At 52.7% G+C, this 22,826-nt stretch overlaps 1 long non-coding RNA gene across 9 annotated transcripts; it reads left to right on the top strand.

Moving 5' to 3' along the window:
- Positions 1-440: 440 nt before the first annotated feature.
- LOC120966216 (uncharacterized) lies at positions 441-22,826 on the top strand. 9 transcript variants are annotated; one of them, XR_006665102.1, is made up of 15 exons: positions 441-839; positions 3,241-3,282; positions 3,385-3,431; positions 3,536-4,625; positions 4,712-5,277; positions 5,365-5,720; positions 17,550-17,634; positions 17,923-18,018; positions 18,571-18,724; positions 18,871-18,985; positions 19,387-19,474; positions 19,640-20,269; positions 20,912-20,997; positions 22,149-22,328; positions 22,484-22,826. It is a non-coding gene; the product is annotated as an uncharacterized lncRNA (long non-coding RNA). The 9 variants fall into 9 exon arrangements; XR_005759516.2 differs by having other exon boundaries at positions 3,536-5,277; positions 18,493-18,724; XR_006665100.1 differs by having other exon boundaries at positions 3,536-5,277; positions 19,387-19,540.

Consider the following 22,826-nt stretch of genomic DNA (forward strand, 5'->3'; position numbering starts at 1 on the left):
CCTACGGCACTCCCGGTCATGGGTACGCCTACTCTGCCCATTTCCTCCTCTGTCCTCGCTGCCATAGGCCAACCCCTACCATCTATAAACTTCCCCATCTTCACGGCGACAACCCATAACTCTGGAAAACACTACGTTAGCAATATTTCAAATGTTCACAGTGCACGAATCCTATTGGGTGCCTATGGTTGTTCTAAATTTTTCGGGACCCGCTGTTATCTGGCTTCAGTTAGTTCAGAAGCGCATAGTGGGCATGAGTTTGGAATTTTTTACTTACATCTCTGTTCTGCATTCGATTTGGGCGGTCCATGACGGGCCAGACACATGTGTAACGGGCCGACACGCTAAGACCGGGCCAGTTTGGCAGGTTTGCACCTCAAGAAAAAAAACGTAGCGCTTGCCTTCGGAGAGAAGCTTTCCATCACGCGAAACCCCCTCTCCCAGAAGCGGCCCCCCTCCTTTCCCTCCCCTAAATTTTCTGCCGCCGCCGCCGCCGCGGCCTCCAGCGCGGCCTCCCCCGACTCTCCGCGATCACCTGCGACGACGACGACGACGACCAGTTCATGGTCGCTGGCCGGAGGATAAGGAGCACGGAGCCACATTGACCATGGCGAGAGACAACAAGCTGGCCAGGGCGAGTCAAACCTAGGCACGGTTTCGGAGCCTCTCATGGCCGAGCCCGCGCCACCTGCGCTCCTCCCCCTCATGAGGCGCAGCATCTGCTTCGAGGGCTCCTCCCGGAGAGGACTACTCCGGCTGCCTGCCAACGGAAGGACCTGCTCGGCCTCTTCCCCTGGAGCAAGAAGAAGGCCTCTTCTTCCGCTTCGGACCCCCACTAGGTGACTTGTCTTCTCATTTCCTGGCCAATTTCGTAGTCGCTGCTCTTCAGTTGGTCTATTTGAACAGAATCGGTGACATTTTGTGAACAAAAGAAATGACCGTTTCTTTCTTCAGTGGCTAGATCGTTTCATGGTTATTCTTCTATAATTGTACTAGGTAAGCGCCCGTCCGTTTCAAACGAGCACTATATATTTTAGTGGTTCAGTATCAATCATGATAAAATTTGAATTTCAAACACATGATTTTGTCGGTGGCATGTGTCCCAATAGATAACATATATAACCAACATCATATTAGAGTAAACAGTACGAAGTTTCTGGTTGAAGACCATAGATCAGACAAGGATATTGGTAACTGGTACCATATGCGTCGGGTGCTGAGTATGGATAAATAGGCGAATCGGCCAGTTAATCAGCCGATAAATCAGTTAATCGGCTATTTGGTAACCCACCGAGTAGCGATTAACCGACCAAGATGCTGATTAACTGGCCTATATTTTGTAACAAAATCATGAAGAAATTGCACAAATAAGAGAACTTCCTCGGTTAAAGAATGAATACACGCTAGACATACTTTGAAAGGAAGAAATATTGAATGTAATGATTCACAAAACCTGCAAATAAATGTAGCAAGCAAGCACATGCAGAAGATCGATTGTCATGCATAATTGCCAAAGATGCATATGTAGTAGTAGCAGAACAAATAACCTTTCTAGAGAGAAAAAAATGGCATCCTTTGGAAATGGAGTGCCCACACAACCTCCCAGTTGACATGTCCCCATTTGTCAATGGGTGTGCGACACTGTTTTCTTCTCCTATACGTCGTGGTGCTTTTCGGTGGCGGGGAGTATATAGTTTTGATCCACGACAATGGTAAAACCATATAAAATTAAGCCAACATTATAGATCTTGCAATTGAAACTTGTAAGTAATGTACCAAGCAGTGCTTGCTCAATGTCAGTACTAATCAGCATGGCCTATTTAGACGGTGAATTACTGTTAAATACCATAATATTGCAGTGCTTAGTGCCTGTTTGTACACATGTATGATGAATATCTATACGCAGAAGAAAACCTTGGTACCTGGGTCAGCAGGAACAAAGAGGAAAGCCATGTCGAACTTGTCATGCAACGCACATGCACTTGCATACCGGCTCCCAGGCGTGCACAAAGAAGGGACTGAAGCATACAAATAAAACTGACGCACATTAAGGAACTGGATAAGCATTCCTAAAAAGCACATGTTCAGAATGTACATAATTACGTCACGGGGTTTAGGAATGTCTGACCAGTTGGTTGTGATGGTGGGCCTTTTGTCAATTCCTAGAATGAGGCGAGAGATGACGGAAACATCTCCGTCCGCAAGCTTGATTGGTAGATCATCATCAGGCATAGTATTTAATGCACGGCTCTTTGTAGGCGATCATGCGATAGAGGCTGTCGACGTGGTGTTCATAGAGCTTGACCTCGTTTACCCAGTCTGGAGGCTCCTGGACGTGGTGGTGTGCATGGTACGGTGTGAAAAGGGAAGTTAGTTGGTATTAATATATTTGTGTGACCATTAACTGAAACAGAAGTAAGATGGTAAAACAGAGATGTGGCGGCGTTGCTTTATGTCTTATTTGAAATGGTGCATGCCTATAAGATAGGTACATAACTTCAATTTGCTTCTAGAGTAGTAGTTGAATATATAGTGTGGATCTTCACGTGGAAATCTCTATCTCTTCTCTACTACTTAAAAAAGAGTAAGGTTCCTTTTCCTGTCAACTGACCATGTTCTGCCTCCCCCCTTTGTCCGCCCTCCTCCCGCACTTGATTTTTTTTCCGCCCCTCACCACTCGCACCTGCAGAAAAAACCGAATGCAACAAGAATGTGAACCGTCAAGGAAACGACCAAAAGCCCCAGCCTCGTCCGCTTCCTTGCCTGCCCCTATTGTTCTTCTGAGTCCCCCCCGCACCACCATGTCCGAATCAAGCGGGTACCCCGCTGCAATTAAAACTCTGCTGCAAGATTTGCTGACGAGTCTTGGTGCGGTGGCCTTCTGCTGGGATTGCAATGCCACGTAGTTTGCTTGGTCTATCTAACTCAGTGATCCTTCCATGCGTCTCCATCTGAACTTTTTGAGCTTTACCAAATATTTTTTCTATATAAACTGATTTACCCCAGCTGGCATATTTGATGTATGTCACGGTCTTCCTTTTCTTGTTGCAGTCCCTCTTCAAGGGTGAAATTAATTCCTTTCTCAGCAAATTGTGCCTTTTAGTCATCCGACCAGGACTATGAACTCAAAATTTTATAGCATCAATACATTTAAACAGAGACCCATATTTTCGGCATACATGCATCCTTCTAATAGAGATTTTTTCGTTGATGGGAGCCTTTGTGTTTATATCCTCTCAGGACATGAAGCGGGAGATGCATCATCTATAGATATACTAAAAGGTAGTTGTGGGGTCTGATTGTGCCAAAAGCTCAAGTAGACAAATACCATAATATATCATGTTGCTTTGAGAGTGAAATTATTCAGATGATTTTACTTTGCAGGGGGATCAAGACCTTCTGGTCTTTTGACTAATGATGCCTACTACCAGGTACTGCTAAAGTGCTAATAGCACATTGATTGTATTATTTGTATAGCTCACTTTGGTGTTAGCCAGACCGATTTTTGAAAATATTTTTTGGCTGGTTCACACAGGTTATAGAAGTCAAAGTTTAAGACTGTACAGGAAGAGATTTATTCATGCATAATTTCTAACTCTCGTCTTCTAAGGATAAATGGAACTTCTATCTAGCCTCTATCTTAAAACTATTAGACCTTATCAACATAGCAACATGCAAAGTTTCAATTGAAATGTGGACAAGGTATTTTAAGTATTCAGGGGAACCTGTGACATATCTTACATGTCTTTCCATGTGATTCACATGACAAGTGCAGGCAAATGTGCAGATTAATCATTCTTAAATTTTGAGAAGTATTTTCCACTGCAGCTGGATAAGGGTGCCGTGCCATTGCTTTTTTCTGACAGCCATGTTCTCAGCCACTGCAACCATCAGTGGGCATAGTAGTACAAGGTTTGGTCTCCATGGCAACACATGGGCACTTTCCTGACACATATTTGAATTAAAATTGACGAAAGCTCACTCACATTTTTGGGCCATCTCCCTATAAATTATGCCCCCATTGCAATACATGGGCAATTACCTAGTAGGATACAAAGTACATGTTCTTATGTGTTGTTTCAAATTTTAACAGTAGAGGTTGTCTTGTAGAGTATCCGGTGAAGCTATATTGCATTGAAGTTGTATCCCATATAATACCAGCGATGAGATCATAAATAAATCCTCTCATTAGGGATGCAGTAACAGGACACTTTGGGTTGTAGAATAGCAGGTGAAGATATAATGCACTGAACTTATATGACATATAATTATTACATTCATCAATAGGGAAACATGGTGCGCTCGCTCGCGTATGACACGTCGGATTTTTTACTGTGCTGATTGGAAACACTGTTTTCTTATTGCGAGAAACACTCCCTTCACGAAAATAGCGATCGAGAAAAGAGGAAACTTCCTCACGAAGGCACAGATTCCTGTTTCTCCCACGCCGCCTCGACGACCATGGAGGCGATTCGGCGCTCCCACCATCCAGATCGAACCAACTGGGAGGAGGAGAACCACCACCGCCTTCTTGCTGCTCGTCTCCACTGCGCCTCATCTGCGCTGCGTGGTAACCGAGATGCGGCCGCCCCGTGCTCTGTCGGTTCCCATGCACTCTCTCCCAGGTCTCTCTCTCGATCTGAGAGGAAATCAGACTCTGACTCCGCCTCGATCACCTCCTCCCTCATCTCAATCACTTCTAGCCACACAGAGGGACGACCCAAGGGGAAGTAGGGGTCATCGCCGAAGAAGTCAGGGAGGAGCGTATGCTAGCTAGGGAGGCGGCTCGGACCAGATCGACCATGGTGATGGCATCGCTGACTCCCTACTGGGTATTATCAGCATGAATACTATTTACACAGTTTGTTCTTTTGTTTAGTTTGACCGTCTTTGAAGTAATTGACATGTATACTGCTGCAAAATGAATCTGTGATGTTTAAATCAACTTTAAAAACCTGCCAGGTTGGATATATCTTTGTCGGATATTTTTATACCATTGTTTTTCTTCTGTTCATTTGTTGGGTTGGGCCAAGACCAGTGGGTTCATTTCTAGGGGCTATCGTATTTGTCTTGCTACCGACTGTAGATGCGATCACTAATTCTCATTGACTGTAGTTGTAGTTTTAGAAGTAGGATGGCTAGCAGTCATCATATATTGGCTAAGTTGCATTTGTGTTGGGTACAACAAGATGAAGATCAAGAGAATCCCGATGAAAAGCATCATGCTGATTCTGATGTGGAAATAGATGATGCCAAGCCTTTGGAGGAATCTGAAAGGTGTTCTTTTCATTTGGTTCCTTGGTCGTTCAAGTGTTTATTTATAGCAATACCATGTGTTCTGATGCCTGCCATTTTCTGTGGTAGGAGAAGCAATACTCAGAGTGCGAGAGTTAAGCAGTATTGGATAGATCACATTTCAGGGATAACATGGATTTATTTTGCTCTTCCTACTTTTGTTAGATAGGCCACATTCTTTTTCTTTCACTCATGCCTTTGTTGGTGACGGTGCTGTTGTGTAAATTCAACATTGATGTTTAGTGGTATGACATGGTTTACACAAGCTGAAATTTCGATCCCTTGGGATGTTGCAGGTGCTGACAATCTAATGCCAACGGAACTGGCCCTTAAAATTGCAACCAAGATGAGTTACTTGCTGAGATTCAGAAATTAGTTCCCTTCCTGCAAGTTCTTCCATTTTGTAACCCGACTTTTAAACCAAGGTTTGTTTCCTTCTTCTTCTTTTTTATTTTTGAATTACATTGATCCTATTTGTTTATGTAATTCTCAATAGCTGCACCTATATTAACCCTCTATTAACTAAAAAACTCCACCGTACAATTTCTATCGCTTTATTGATTTCTTTTCAATGAAATGAAATTGGGGGGCGAAGGCTCCTCAATTAAGAAAAAAAAATGGCCCGTGGAAAAATAAGGAGATCCGTAAAACTTATGTGTCGGGGGTTAGACCCCGGGCAGGCAATGAAACCCGGATCCTTTCAAAAAAATCAGGGCTGGTGACGCCCCACAATCCAGTACAGCCCTGGCCGGCTTCCCAGCGCAACCCGGCCAGGCGCCGTGACTCGGCCAGCCGGATGGCCCATGCCGGCTGGTCCCAAGAAGCCAACCTTCGTCGACAAGTGTGCATCGCCACGGTACTCTCCCATTTATGCCGGCCCCGGCGGGCGTGGCTGTCGTGCCGACCAAGCCACAACAAGGGGCGGGCGGCGTCTCGGAGGCACATCCCTGTAGCAAGACGGCGCTGCCGTCCCATGACGTGCGGCACGACGTGCCTACAGTCCCCAGCAGTCGGCCGTACCCGTGCCCGGTGGGCCCGGTACGGCCCACACCCGACGGACCCACTGCCGGCTCCTCGACGCTGATATCCCGGGCCCCGCGCTCATGTATCTTTACCATTGTAACCCTGGGGGGCCAGCCTATAAGACCCCCGGCACCCCTCCATGCAAAGGGGTTAAGCAATCACGAGTTAGCTCTTCAGCCACGCTCACACATCCACCCACTCGAAGGAGTAGCCTATGCACTGGCCTACCTTCCTCCCTCCCCAAAACAGCTCTAGGAGCAAGCTTGTACCATCTTTATATAAACCACACTCGGCAAGACTAGGGATGTTATCTCTCCGGAGAGCCCCGAACCCGGGTCTTGTGTCTCACGCTCGCTCGTACCAACCTCGCCTCTGGAGCCCATCGGAGGCGTCTTGCCTACTCCTCTCTTTAGCCATCCCGTGGCATCTGCCGTGAGCTCACCACGACAGTTGGCGCCCATTGTGAGGCAGCTTGAGGTCCCGGCCTGAGACACGTTCCAGACGGGGCCCTCCACCGACTTTAGCGAGCACATCATGCACTGCGTGGTCCCTGCGCCTGGCGCGGCGCCGGCCGGCTTCGCCAGCCCGCTCATCGCCCCCTTCGACGCGCTGCACATTTCTGACGCGCCCGACACTGACGAGTACCCAAGCGAGGTGCTCGACGTCACCGACTCCCCCATCCCCGATGGCTGGGCCTCTGCACCGGCTCGTTGGGCCGCTAGCTGGTTCAGGTTCAGGCTGGATACCAGGACATGACGAAACGCAACGCCAAGTCCGCGCTGGCACGAGCCGCGGAGACGCGCCATGCGTGGAGCCCCGCCGGCCCGGCCTCCAGCCAGTGTGCCAGCCACGTAAAGGTGTTGGGTGCAACCGCACCCGGCCAGAGGGCCGCCGCCATGCCCAACCCGACATCAGAAGAGCCTTGCCGTCTGCGTGTCTATGGCCTTCAGGCGGGCCTCGGCGGCGTGCATGATCTCCGGAAAACTCCAGGCGGCGTGTGGGTCAGCTCCGGCACCCGCATCCGCCTGAGTCGACCGGTGGGCGAGCACGGCTTCGTCCGCCGTGTCCTGCGTCTCCGGGAAGTACTCTGGCGAGCGTACAAGGGAAGCAGTCAGCCATATAAAAACTCGGCCGGCTTGTAACCCGGCACGACACGTGAAGAAGTACTTACTGGCGAAGACCTTGTCCAGGTGTTGCGCGTCGCATAACATACCGTGCCGCTCCATGTCTCCGACGCAGCCGCGGGCTTCGAGCGCCTTCTCAAGCTCGGCGCGCTTGTCAATGGCCGCCTTTAGCTCGTCGTCCTTGGCGGCGGCCGCCTTCTCGTGCTCGTCCTTCAGACGGACGAGGACGAGCTTCGCCTGGTGGGCCTTCGCCGCCTTGGCGGCCTCCGCCTTCAGCCGCTCTACCTCGGCTTGGAGCTGGCACTTGTCACCTGCCAGTTGGCCATGTTGCTGACCGGCTTCGGCAAGCCGGACTTGGAGCTCCGGCACCCCGGCCGCGAGAGAAAAATTCAAGTCAGATGCCGGGAAAAAGAGAAAAATGCATTAAGATTCGATCCAACTATTTCATAGTTGGCCCGAATCTCGGAGGCTACACCTAGTGGGTGCGCTCGCGCGTCCCCACTGAAAGCATGCAGACGTACCTTCGGCAAGACGGAGCGCTTCCTCCTTGGAGGCAAGCTGCGCCGTGACCTGGCGGTGCTTCTCCAGGAGCCGGTTGTGGATGCCAACCCGGAGGTCGTCCAGGTGCTGCAGGAAAGCAAGAATTAGCGAAGGCCACAAAAATACATTAAGATTCGACCCAACTATTTCATAGTTGGCCCGAATCTCGGGGACTACACCCAGTGGGTGCGCTAGCGCGCCCCCACTGACCAGCTGCAAAGGAAGACCAAGAGAAAAACTTACCACCACGGAGAGCTCCAGCTCGCTCTGGACGAAGGCTTGAAGCCGGCCCTCGCGCCCACGGAGATGCTGGCGCATGGCGTCCATCGCCGCCTCCTCCTTTGCGCGTGGCCCGACCACGGCCTCGCTGGCTCCGGCTTGGGGCTCCCGCTGGCTCCTCCGCGGCCGGCGTCGACCCCGGCGCTTCGGCCGGCGTCGCCTGCGGCGCTCTTTCCGCGGTGGATTCACCCGCCTCTCCGCCTCCTTCGACCTCCACCTGCTCGACCACGTCGGTTTGGGGCGGGGTGTCATCATCGATCTCCACGACCTCCCGGTTGTCAACCGCCATCTCCGCCCGTTTGTCCGGGTTGCGCCCCGCATCCACCGGGGGCTCGAAGACGGTCTCGCCCGGCGTCGTGCCCTCCGGCATCTCCGGCCAGGCCTGTTCCGCGGCCATCTGGTCCGCGGGGGTCTGCCCCCTCGCTTCGGCAGCCCTCGCCCATGCCTGGGCCGAGGCCTCCTCCGCCGCTTGGGCGGTCGCCGCCTCCGCCTCAAGGGCCTTGTTCCGGTCCCTCCAGGCATAGCGTTCTGTGTCCTCCGGGTCCAGGCCAAGGTCCTCCTCTGGCGGTTCCTCCACCCGGTTGATGACGCTGCTCCGGGTCCTCCGGAACGAGAACTCACCCTCGCAGTCGGTCAGCACGGTGCTGGTGGTCGAGCGACCAGAAAAGGGTCTCTTGACCTAAAAAAAGTGTCCTTTTCTCGATACATAACATTGTATAAGTCAACCCAAAGACCCAGCGAGTTCAGCGCCCGGTGTACTACCTGAGCGAGGTGCTCTCCGCCTCCAAGCAGAACTACCCCCACTACCAGAAGATGTGCTATGGCGTGTACTTCACCACCAAGAAGCTGAGACAGTACTTTCAAGAACATGTCATCACCGTGGTCAGCACGGGCCCTATCGGCGAGATCATGGGGTGCCGGGATGCCGCCGGCCGGGTAGCCAAGTGGGCTATCAAGCTCGCAAGTCATACCATCCTCTACGAGCCCCGCACCACCATCAAGTCCCAGGCGACTTCCTCGTCGACTGGACGAAGACCCAGTACCTGCCGTCGCCACCCGACTCGACGCACTGGCGCATGCTCTTCGACGACTCCAAGATGCGGTCTGGCTTGGGGCCCGGCATCGTGCTGTCCTCGCCCAAGGGCGTCAGGCTGCGGTACGCGTTGCAGATCCACTTCGCCGCCTCCAACAACGTCGCCGGATATGAAGCGCTCGTGCATGGCCTCCGGCTAGCCAAAGAACTCGGCATCCAGCGCGTCCTCTGCTACGGCGACTCAGATCTGGTGGTGTAGCAGGCTTCCGGTGAGTGGGACGCGTGTGACGCCAACATGGCTAGCTACCGCTTCTTGGTGCAGCAGCTTTCCGGCAACTTCGAAGGCTGTGAGTTCCTCCACGTGCCGCGCGCGGAGAACGAATCTGCCAACGCTCTGGCCAAGATCGGCTCTTCCCGACAAGCCATCCCGTCCGGCGTCTCCCTTGAGCACCTGCGCAAGCCGTCCATCAAGCCGTCTCCGGATTCCGAATCCATCTTCATCCCGGACGACCCCGCGGCTACCCCGCCCAACCCCGAAGATCCCGGCCAAGTCCCGGGGGCTGCCCTCCCCAACCCGGGGGCTGCTGATCCTGGCCCGGGAACTGCTGAACCCGGCTCGGGGGCTGCTGATCCCGGCTCGGGGGCTGCTGATCCCGGCCCAGGGGCTGCCGGCTCCGGCTCGGGGGCCGCCATCCCGGATACCGCCCCGGTGGCCGTCTTCACTATGGTAACGACTCCGTCTTGGGCCCAGCCAATCCTGGCTTTCCTAGAGGATGGGGTGCTCCCCATGGACGAAACCGAGGCCCGACAAGTGCAGCGCCGTGCGTCCGCCTACAACATCATCAACAATGAGCTCGTCAAGCGTAGCGCGACCGGCGTATTTCAGCGCTGCGTCGAGCAAGACAATGGCATAGAGATCCTCCTCGACATGCACCAGGGAGAGTGCGGGCACCACGCCGCCTCCAGGTCTCTGGTGGCCAAGGCTTCTACTGGTCCACGGCCCTCAAGGACACCGAGTCGTTGGTCCTCAAGTGCGAAGGCTGCCAGCGCTGCAGCAAACGCAGCCACCAGCCGGCTTCAGCCCTGCAAACCATCCCGATCACCTGGCCCTTTGCAGTCTGGGGACTCGATATGGTGGGACCCTTCAAGATCGCTCGAGGCGGCATGACGCACTTGCTGGTGGCAGTCAACAAGTTCACCAAGTGGATCGAGGCGTGGCCGATCAAGAAACTGAATGTGCCGACGGCCGTCCGGTTCATTGAGGACATCGCGGTTCGCTACGGCGTCTCGCACAGCATCATCACGGACAACGGCACCAACTTCGCCAAGGGAGCACTGGCGCAGTACTGCTCCGTCTCCGACATCCGGCTTGACTTGGCCTTCTTCGCTCATCCTCAGTCCAACGGCCAGGTCGAGCGGGCCAACGGCCAGCTCTTGTCCAGCATCAAGCCGCGAGTCGTCGAGCCTCTCGTCCGATCACCCGGCAGCTGGCTTGACGAGCTGCCGATCGTCCTCTGGAGTCTCCGGACGATGCCAAACCGGTCGACCGGGTTCACCCCGTTCTTCCTCGTCTATGGAGCAGAAGCCATCATCCCGACCGACATCGAGTTCGACTCGCCACGAGCCACAATGTATACAGAAGCACAAGCCAGAGAAGCCCGCGAAGACGGCGTCAACCTGTTAGAGGAGGTGCGCCTATTGGCCCTCAGCCGACCGGCCATCTACCAGCAAAGCCTGAGGCACTACCACAGCAAGAAGATCAAGCCCCTCGCATTCCGCGAGGGCGACCTCGTACTCCGGCTCGTCCAGCAGCAAGCCGGCCAGCACAAGTTGGCCTCCCCGTGGGAGGGCCCCTTCATTGTCAGCAAAGCCTTGTGTGATCGCAACGCCTACTACCTCATCGACGCACGCAAGCAGAACAAGCGCAAGAGAGACACCGCCGACGGAAAAACAAGCCGGCCTTGGAATGTAGAGCTCCTCCGCCCATTTTACAGTTAGCTGTATGCACGTATGTATCGCTACCTTTTGATGTTCAATGAAAGACAGCAGGACCCCCGAACGACACTCGGGGGCTACCTTTTCCTACCAAATTATTGTGTCTCGTTCACCCTTATGATTTCTCGCCCTCCACCCCCGGGTCGGTTCATCCTCTCGTACACCCTTATGATTTCTCGCCCTCCACCGCCGGGTCGGTTCATCCGGCTCGGGGGCTGGCCGGCTTGACCGCATCCCGTCTCCTTAGTCCTTCTCAACGTGTCCGAGTCGCCGAGGCCCCTCCCCTTCGCCCTAAGCCACAGTCCGGCTTCGGCTGTTCGGCCGGCAAGAACCACGGGCCAAAGCGTTGGCACGCAGAGACCCTCTAAGCCGGAACGGCCGGATCGGGCAATCCGGCACCATCGCACCAAGTTGCCGCACGACCGGCTGCGCGCCAGCCGGCTTCGTCGTCTGCCGCCAGCCGGCCCAGTGGGTGTTTCACTAGTGCTCAACGTTTGAAAAAGTCTAAGTACTGTGCACTCCTTCCGAAGGCCGCACTCCTTGTCACAGACCGGAACCTGGTAGTTCGACTCGCAGGGGGATGCCCAAAGAAAAAGCAAGCAGGAAAAAGCCTAAGAATGGAAAGCACAAGCGCAAACACTTGCGAAAATATTTACATTACAAAAATAAAGGCCCACGGCCGGAGTACATTACATTCACATTACACCCCTAGTGGGTGGACTTGTCGGTTAACAAAATTCAACAAAGGTAAAGAGCAGAACGACTTCAAGAAGCGGCCGCGTCAGGTTGCGCGACCGCCGGCTCCTCCACGGTGACCCCTGGGTTCGCCGAGGCGCCGGTGTCGTCCAGCCCGACCTCGTCATCCGCGTAAGCACCCGACTCCTCGGAGCTGCCTGCCAGGTCATCGAGCGCCAGGCCAAAGTTGTCGGGCGGCACCTCTGCGCCGTCCTCCGTCCGTTCCACCTGGAACTCATCATGCGCGGCGAACAAGGCGAGGTAGCTGCCCCGCGCGGCAATCTGGCCCGCCCCCGCCTCCAGCTGGGCCTCTGCACCGGCTCACTAGGATATACCAGGACATGACGAAGCGCAGCGCCAAGTCTGTGCCAACATGAGTCGCGGAGACGCGCCACGTGTGGAGCCGCGCTGGCCCGGCCTCAAGCCAGCGTGCCAACCTCGTAAAGGTGTCGGGCGCAACCGCACCCGGCCAGAGGGCCGCCGCCATGCCCAACCCGGTCTCGGAAGAGCCTCGCCGTCTGCGTGTCCAGGGCCTTCAGGCGGGCCTCTGCGGCGTGCATGATCTCCGGAAAACTCCAGGCAGCGTGCGGGTCAGCTCCAGCACCCGCATCCGCCTGGATCGACCGGTGGGCGAGCACGGCTTCGTCCGCCGTGTCCTGCGTCTCCGGGAAGTACTCTGGCGAGCGTACAAGGGAAGCAGTCAGCCATGTAAAAACTCGGCTGGTTTGTAACCCGGCACGACAGGTGAAGTACTTACTGGCAAAGACCCTGTCTAGGTGCTGCGCCTCGCACAACATACCGTGCCGCTCCAAGTCTCCGACGCGGCCGTGGGCTTAGAGCGCCTTCTCAAGCTTGGCGCGCTTGTCAATGGCCGCCTTTAGCTCGTCGTCCTTGGCGGCGGCCGCCTTCTCGTGCTCATCCTTCAGACGGACGAGCTCCGCCTGGTGGGCCTCCGCCGCCTTGGCGGCCTCCGCCTTCAGCCGCTCCACCTCGGCTTTGAGCTGGCTCTTGTCACCGGCCAGCTGGTCACGCTGCTGGCCGGCTTCGGCAAGCCGGGCTTGGAGCTCCGGCACCGGCCGCGGTGGCTGCGAGAGAAAACTTCAAGTCAGATGCCTGGAAAAAGAGAAAAATGCATTAATTCATAGTTGGCCCGAATCTCGGGGGCTACATCTAGTGGGCGCGCTCGCTCGCCCCCACTGAAAGCATGCAGACATACCTTCGGCAAGACGGAGCGCTTCCTCCTGGGCGGCAAGCTGCGCCGTGACCTGGCGGTGCTTCTCCAGGAGCCGGTTGTGGAATCCAACCCGGAGGCCGTCCAGGTGCTGCAGGAAAGCAAGAATTAGCGAAGGCCACAAAAATACATTAAGATTCGACCCAACTATTTCATAGTTGGCCCGAATCTCGGGGGCTACACCCAATGGGTGCGCCCCCACTGACCAGCTGCAAAGGAAGACCAAGAGAAAATCTTACCACCACGGAGAGCTCCAGCTCTCGCATCCGCTCCAGATGCTCTGGACGAAGGCTTGAAGCCGGCCCTCGCGCCCACGGAGATGCTGGCGCACGCCGTCCATCGCCGCCTCCTCCTTCGCGCGTGGCCGGACCACAGCCTCGTCGGCTCCGGCTCGGGGCTACCGCAACCCGGCAGCAGGGCCGCTCCCTGGCGCGGCTGGCGGCTGCCTGATCACCAAGGCGTGCTCGCCTCCCGCCGGCTCCTCCGCGGCCGGCGTCACCTGCAGTGCTCCGACCGGCGTCACCTGCGGCGTTCTTTCCGCGGCGGATTCACCCCCTCCTCCGCCTCCTTCGACCTCCACCTGCTCGACCACGTCGGTCCGGGGCGGGGTGTCATCATCGATCTCCACGACCTCCCGGTTGTCAACCGCCATCTCCGCCCGTTCGTCCGGGTTGCGCCCCTCATCCGCCGGGAGCTCGAAGACGGTCTCGCCCGGAGCCGTGCCCTCCGGCATCTCCGGCCAGGCCTGTTCCGCAGGGGTCTGCCCCCTCGCTTCGGCAGCCCTCGCCCATGCCCGGGCCTCCGCTTCCTTCGCCGCTTGGGCGGTCGCCGCCTCCTCCTCAAGGGCCTTGTTCCGGCCCCTCCAGGCATAGCGTTCTGTGTCCTCTGAGTCCAAGCCAAGGCCCTCCTCTGGCGGGTCCTCCACCCGGTCGATGGCGCTGCTCCGGGTCCTCTGGAATGAGAACTCACCCCTGGATGCGGCCGTCGTAGCCGCCAACGCCAGGTCGAGGGGCGACCTGCGCATTGCGAAGAATGCAACCAAGCTGCAATCAGAAATCAATGAAGATACTCACCCGATCGCCGTCGGGATGGCCTGCCTCGCCGGCGTGGTCGGGATGACACGGCGCAACCTCTTGGTGGCCGTCTTGCCACGTGCGGCCGGCACCTCCGCCGCGCGTTTGATGCCGGCTTATGCGGCACCGCGTCCTTCCCGTGCGGCCGGCTTGCCGCAATCGGCCCGAGGGACGACCCGGCGTCGGTCGTCTTCTTCTGCCGCCGTGGGGGCTCGACGGTGCCGTCTCTCCTCGCAGGCGTGGCACCACCAGCGTGTGTCATGATCTCCACATCGCCGTTCGACCAGTCTCGCAAGAGGCCTGGGTGCGGGGACTTGCCCGCGCGTCGTGTCGCGCCGGTTTCAGTATCGGCCGGCTGCGCATCTGCTGGCTCCGTGTTCTCGGCGAAGGATTCCGCCCCCTCCGAGCCGGCTTGCTCGACGGCCAGTACCTGCGCCCTCGTCGCATCACATGTTTGCTGGATGGCGTTCAGCAGCACGTCCCTCGTCGCATCATGACAGGGGTAAAAGATGGCACATCGCAAAGTACGGGGACCAGGGACTCATCGCCGGTGCCGGGTTCGCTTGGCTGTAGGGCTCCTTCCCGAACTACCAGTCAACAACCATCCCGGCCTTCGAGATGTTGTTGACCCGGTCGGCGATCTGCTCCCGCGTCAACCGTCGGGACGACATCCGGGTGGGGTCTTGGAGGCCGGTCATCTCATCGATGAGGTGATCCCGGCGCTGCAATGGCAGGACCTGGCGCACGATGAAGGCGGCGACAAGATCTGTCCCTTTGAGCCCCTCGCGCGCCGTCATCTTCGCGATCCGGCTGCATAGGTTCAGCAGTCCCTGCGGCGGGTTCTTGGGCATATAGCCCTAGTTTATCTTGGCGAGCGGCTGCTCATTGATGAACGGGGGCAAGTTGATGGCGTCCGCTCCTTTGCCGACGCCGCGCATGTACGAGTTCTGCCACTTCTTGGCAGAGTCCTCCAGGGGCATCTTGGGGAACACCCTGTTCGGCCGGATCGAGACGACGGTGGCCCTGCAGTCGGACATGGCCCCAGCCTCCGGCCCCTGCTGCTTGAGGAAGAAGAGTCGGCTCTAGAGCTCTACGTCTGGCTCCACTCCCAGGTAGCCTTCGCACAGAGTGGCGAAGCCGGAGAGTTGCAGCACCTCGTTCGCGCCCAAGTGGTGCGGCTGCAGCCCGAAGAAGGAAAGAAAGGCGCGGAAGAAGGCGCTCGCGGGGAGGCCAAACCCGCGCTTGAAGTGGCTGAAGAAGACCACGCGCTCGCCCTCCTGCGGTTGTGGCTCCCTCTCCCCTCCGGCCACGCGCGCGGCCACCTCCGCCGTCGACGGCAGGCGCCTGGTGTCGCAGAGGTATTGAATATCGGCGGCGGAGACCTCGGACCCCTCCCACGAGCCCTTTGGCGGTGCCATCTGCGGAGCTCGTCAAAAGGTGCGGGGTGTGGCGGTCGGTGAACGTTTTGAGCGGCGCCTAGCGTTCCAGCAAGTGGCGAGCTTGGGAGTTGAAGAAGGAGATGGAGAGCAAGATGAGGGGCGTGCGCGAGAGCGTTTTCGTCGCCCCTTCCTCCGCTTTTATAACCACGGCGAGGCGTGGGATCGGCTGCGCCCATGATCCCACTCCCCCACATTATGTGGGCACGTTTCCCCCACGAATACCCCGGGAAGTGCAACCATCTGTGGCAGACATAATAAATCCCTGCGCATGGGCCGAGGGCGCGGCGTGGCGGGGCCCAGCCCGCTGATGCGTCCCATCGCGCGCGTGGCCTGGCAGGGCTTCTCCGGCTGCTGTTCACCACGTGGTGCTTGCATCGGGCGGTGGTAGGCGCGCCCCTTTCCCTTCAAAGACTCGGTAGACGCTTCGGTTTCCCTCCCGTACCGGGGTGCTGCGATCCGGCTTCCGGAAGCCGGCACACAACCCGGCGGCCCCAAGCTTCATCAACCCGGCCGCCTTCTCAAGGGCGTGAAACTGCGAAGGCCCCCCCCCTCCCACTTGAAGCCAGCGGGCCTTCACAGCTTCAGGGACTACTGTTGGGGGGTTAGACCCCGGGTAGGCAACGGAACCCGGATCCTTTCAAAAACATCAGGGCTTGCGATGCCCCTCAATCCTGTACAGCCTTGGTCGGCTTCCCAGCGCAACCCGGTTAGGCGCCGTGACTCGGCCAGCCGGATGGTGCATGCCGGCTGGTCCCAAGAAGCCAACCTCCGTCAACAAATGTGCATGGCCACTGTACTCTTCCCTTTATGCCGGCCCCGGCGGGCGCGGCTGTCGTGCCGGCCAAGCCACCGCCAGGGGCGGGCGGCGTCTCGGAGGTGCATCCCTGTAGCAAGACGGCGCTGCCGTCCCATGACGTGCGGCAAGACGTGCCTACAGTACCCAACAGTCGGCCGTACCCGCGCCCGGCGGGCCCGGTACGGCCCGCACCCGACGGACCCGACGAGACCCGGCGACCCCCCACTGCCGGCTCCTAGACGCTGACATCCCGGGTCCCGCGCCCATGTATCTTTACCATTGTAACCCCGGGGGGCCAGCCTATAAGACCCCCCGGTACCCCTCCATGCAAAGGGGTTAAGCAATCACGAGTTAGCTCTTCAGCCACGCTCACACATCCACCCACTCGGAGAAGGAGCAGCCTATGCACTGGCCTACCTTCCTCCCTCCCCAAAACAGCTCTAAGAGCAAGCTTGTACCATCTTCATATAAACCACACTCGGCAGGACTAGGGGTGTTACCTCTCCGGAGAGCCCCGAACCTGGGTACGTCTTGCGTCTCACGCTCGCCCATACCAACCTCGCATTTGGAGCCCACCGGAGGCCTCTTGCCTGTTCCTCTCTTTAGTCATCCCATGGCATCTGCCGTGAGCTCACCTCGACATTATGTCCAAGGAAGGTTTAGTGTACAATGTTTCTTGTGATATCGTGACATTGCTTCTTGCACTGCAGCGAAACCCAAAGCAGACCTTTGAAGGTTCAAACACTATGTATTTCGCCATTACAGTTACAAGGGGTTAGCTATAGTCGGTATTTATGTTTTAGAAGTGATTCCGGTGGCTACAGTAAATGAATGTGTGTGAAAACAGTGTGATATGAAAAGTTGTGCTAAGCAAAATTACCTTTTACATGTGGTTTAATTTCAAATTTTCGTTTATTGTAATTTCTAAGCATTCAGCTATCCTTCCATACATCATTTTGTATAAACCCCTTAGTGCTGTTTTCCAGCTGCCATTCATTCACCGTCCGGGACGTCGTCGTGCGGGCTCATCCTGCTGCTGCTCCCCCTCGTGCTGACTCTGCACGTCCCTAGGTACAAAAAATCTTCAACCTGCCTCCCCACCCCTAGCCTTGAACCACACCATCCTAGATATACAACTATTTGTTTGTTTTCTATTGTGATGTCTAATAGATCCATGGGTTAGGATAAACACATATGGATTATGGCATTGTGCTCCCTGCCTTTTCTAGTTTATTTCCATGTAATAGGATGAACACCCACAGCTATATTGCCATCTATTCATGAAGCATGATCATTTGGTTAGAAGTATAAATTTATGCAATCAGCACACGACTCAACCTATTTGTTTTACAACCTCAGGTTCACATTAGTTGCTTCTCTTCACGGTGATTCAACTTTATCGGTGTCCCTTTCAGCTCGATGGTCATGAATCAAATGTCAGATTGTCTTTGATGGGTAAGTTTCAGCTACATACACAACATTGCACACTCAGAGTTTGAGCGGTGCTAATAGAACTGTTGAGCGCTCGATCTGATGCTTTACATAATCAACATAATCAAAGCATTGAAATTCTTGTTATAATGCTTTAAAATATGAATGCCTTCAAAAAAAATTATCGTGCCTTTGCTACTTTGTATCCCCTGTTGGTTTGTGGTTACATAATTCCTGGAGCTGTAAGTTTTGCACAATCATAAGGCCTTTAGAATGCTAAAAGCTTCAGGCCTTTGCTTCGGTACTTTCGCTGAACTGCACTTCTGTAAAATATATCAACCGGAGCTTACTCTTAGATATTTAATTTAAGTTAAATTTGCTCTGAGTGATTAAGGATATTGGGCCTCTACAAGAAAAGTAAGAATCTGAATTCCTAAGTAATTATAACAACTCAAGTGTGATCTTCTTGTTGCTTAACCATTTTTTGTTGGTATTTAGGGAAATTTGCACATCAAGTATTTGATCTGGGAAATGCAATTAAATGCATAGGATGCTTTTAATCTTCAAAATATATAGGCATGCATGATCCACTTTCCGAGATGGATGGGATTGCTGGCACTGGAAGTGGGTGAGGAAGACATGGCTCGGTTTTAAGTGTCATCGCGTTCTGTTGGTTGGACCTTTACTTAACAAACTGAGCATTATCTTCAATTTGTTGACAAAGTTATAGGTAAATTCTCCAATCCATAGTGTTCCAAAATTGTATAACTGTTTAGGCTTTAGATTTGTGTCCTTGCCATCTGGTCCATGGCTAACTTGATGTTCTGCCACTGTCACTGTCGATGAATGACTGGCGGGTAATTCTATGGCGTGAAGGCAAGCCTGAACATGTGGCCGGTGGAGATTTCTTCAACCAGGTAGTTCAATCTGTCCCAGATTAGGGTCCTCATCGTTTGACAACGACCTCAACACCATGGAAGCCAGGTGGCAGGTACTACACAATTACACATGCTCTGCTCACCCTCTCTACCGATGACTGATGGAACTTTCCCTAAAGCCGGTGCATTTTTTGAAATCTCTTGCATTACGTGAACAGCTGATCACATCAGTTCTGGCATAAGTGTATTCTGAAGAATTCTTTTTTTAGGATCCATCTTATATTAGTACATTTTGTTATCATGTGACACATGTAAGTCTAGCAGTATGGTTCATGTTGTGAACTATCTTCCAGCTTCTTGTTATACTCGATTTGTATGTTTGGTGCTGAACTGTGGACCATTTGCTTTGACCAGTCCCTTTTTTCATATATCATAAAATATAAATTTCATTATTATCTGAATACATTACTAGTGAGTTTGATGGTTACTAAATGATCCCTTCTTTCACTTTTAGTTAATGTCTGTCCCCAAAGACGGAGTTACAAATCTACATGAGGGGCCGTGGGTTTGTAGAATTCAAAAGTGACGAAGGTGCAGATTATGTAAGTTTGTTTGTGTTGGTGTGAAGGCAGTTTATTTTACCTTCATTTATCTCATCCAAAATTACGGTTAGCCTCCTCTGTTTACCCTAAAAAATTTGGTTTCGTCTATATATATCACTCGACTTATGGCCTTCTCCTGATTATTGCTTTTCACCATTCTCATAGGTGCCATGCAGAACTACACATTTCATTGCTTGTGTTATCCTGTAAGAAAATGAGATGTAACCAGCAAAGCCTTTCAAACATGTGCTGCAAGAGGCATAAAAAACAAGGCACAGCTTCTCGCTCAGCTTGTTTATTTTCTATTGACTGTTTTTGTATCGGTTTCATTATTTGTTCTAGAATCTGCAGCTCAACTCAGTTTATATATGATTTTACTCCCAAAAAGAATTTGATTATGTTTGCTCTTTCAGCTTTAGGCAAATCTATGCCTTGATTATGAATTTAAACATGTTGTTTTCATGACTCTTGAGTCTGCCACTCCGTCTACCACTGGGATCATACCAATTGCTAATTAGCCGATGAATATATAAATTCCTGGATCTAATATGTCATCTGCTGCTGTGAGAATACAAACATTGAGGTGGGGGTGGAGATGCGGGTCATCAGGAGACGGGAGGCACTGCAGTCGACGCAGAGCACCGGCAATGGCGCCGTTGTCCTCGCACGATTCGTCAGATCCAACCTTGCGCGCCCGTGCCAGCTTTTGATGGGGCCGTCACTGCAGGGATGCCCATGCTCACCGACCACTAGCGCTCCATTGCGGTGCTCAGCCTCTGCAACTGCAGCCCAATGGTGAGTCCATCGGGCATTCATTCCTCTTTGAATCGCACACATTCGAATTCGTTGTCGTTTTTCCATGTATGCATGATTAGTGTAGAATCCTGGTAGGGCTCCTTGATCGGAAGTGCCATCGCGGGTGTGGGATTTGTGTAAAAGCTCATCTGATCGCTGTGTTTGGATGGTTGCTTTGCATTGGTCAACTTTTGGTTGTAGAGATTCTGATTGGGTTTAACCTTGGGCACGGGTGTATAGCTTGGCACCATGTTACTGTGCTTTGTGGTGGACACACTTGCTGCAGGCCACGCAATCACAATGCCCAGCGCCAGTCGCCGGAAGCCCTCCTTTGTCAGCTGATTCCGTTCTTATTTGTGGGCATACTTACTATATCTGAATTTTGAGCCGCGCATGTTGAAAATTTTGAGGTTACTATACTGCAGAGGAGCCATGCATCTTGAGGTTATTAAAGGGAACCACATCTGAATTTTTCGGCTGCATGTTTCAGGGTTATGTACTAGAAAGGATGAAACAAAAGGAGTCTGTTTATTTTAGTTTTCAAGGAGAAATATTGCAGTTATTGCGTGTATATCCAAAGCACAAAATGTCTCCTTGCATCCTTGGACAATTCTTTCTGATTTTGTGTGTATGTTTTTGCAGAGTTTGGTAATGCAAGAAGACGCATGTCTTCAATAGTGGACGTAATGCACCAAAGGAAATACAGTATATAATGTTTGGATTGACAGGTACAAATAATTTAACTTACAACTAAGGAGTTTGTACCATGTTTGGGGAATGCAATACTAACCTCACAGTATTCATCTGAGCAAATGTGAATAAAATTTGGAATAGCAAAATTCTTCAGAGGAATGTGGCTATTTGTCAATTTGTCTGAGCAGATTGGAAAGGAGTTGGTTTATATTTTTATGATTTGCAACCTCTGTTCCGCTGCACTGTTTAGCAGGTGTGCATGATGTTTAATATGCGGTTTTGGTAGTTTTCCTTTCTTTTACTCGAATCTTTGGTGGACTGTTCTCACTAGGAACCATGAGGCTTTTTATTTATTTTTCAAGACAACCATTCAATCCCAGCTCCCTTTTTTTGGTTTATGAAATGAAATAGGTATGTCTGGGTAGTATAGGATAAACGGCTGGGTTATATACACTAATTCTGATTATGACAAAAGATTAGGTGATCCTCAAATAAAAGAAGGACGAATTATAGTAGTGGTTCGTCCAATAACTAGATCGTTAACAAATATAACTCCGTTCAGAAGTAATTACTTCTCAGTATGATATGAGGTCATCAGTACATACAGCATACTAACGGCCAGAAGAATATGTCAACAAGCGAAACCGATTATTGAAGGGAACCAATTCTTGAAAAGTTCGCTGCGTCTGTCCCAGTCTCTGTCATTATCGAGGTACACTCACACCAGTTTCTGCAAGGCAGCAGGGAGATAATAAACTTCAGTTGTCGTGCAGCAATAATCTACATAAATCCCTGAGCACACCGGGTGAGGTGCTACAACCAAAACACAAAAGAAGAAAAATTGGCGGCAAGAAATTTGATAATCCCCTAATGTAAAATCAAGTTACCAAATGCAACAACAAACACAATATAGAGTATGGAACAACAACAATCACAATTTGAGTATGGAACTCTGGAGTTTCTTGGGTAACAAAACAATCATGAGATGGTACAAGAAAATATAATTGCTCCATGAATTGGAAATCTAAAATTCATTTTATCCAACAGACTGATACTTATGCTATAGGAGTACAATTTTTTTTCTTGATTGCCCGATATATTCTGAAATTCGGTTGAGCAACAGAGTTCATCAAAACAAAGCATTGTGCATTGGTGCTAAACATAATTGAGATACACATGGAATTAGGTGGCAAACAAGGGCCGAACAGGTTCACGTGGCACCCGCCGAAGCACCGATCCATGACGGCCTTCGTGTTTGCATGCCTGCTAGCCGCCGAGGTGGAGGACCATGCAGAAGTTGGTGAGTTTGATGAACCAGCAGCCGAAGGCGCATTCATCATATGGAATGTTTCAATACTTTGTTAAGGTTGTCATGATCTTTTCTAATTCTCCTATAAAAACAAGTATAGAAAAGCTAGCTCACCTTGCTAATTTCACTTCTCATCTTCTCCTGACTTTGTTATATTCTTATTCCTGATACTTACATCTTGACTAAAGGTTTGAACATGTTCTTTCTTCCAGGTTGTTCCCACTGTATTCTCATTCCTCTCCAATTATGTTGTGGCTGTCCCTTGTGTGCACAAGCATACCCATGTGTGTAGACGGACATATATTTGTGTGATTTGAACAATTTTCAAGATGTTCTTTGTGATATAACATTTCAGAAGTAATGAGAGTGTTTGGTTCGCTCTCGCTTTTTGCGCCAAGGGCGCAAGTATGTTAAATATGGAAGAATTAGGCAGGTGAATTAGTTACAGTAGCATCAACCATCAATTATACAACAAGTGTTGAGACCTGACATGTTGCAGTCGCATCAGTACACAGAGCAATTACAAGAATCAGTGAACAGTCGTTGCATGTTTCA

Source organism: Aegilops tauschii, chromosome 6 (assembly GCF_002575655.3).
Source record: "Aegilops tauschii subsp. strangulata cultivar AL8/78 chromosome 6, Aet v6.0, whole genome shotgun sequence".
NCBI lineage: Eukaryota > Viridiplantae > Streptophyta > Magnoliopsida > Poales > Poaceae > Aegilops > Aegilops tauschii.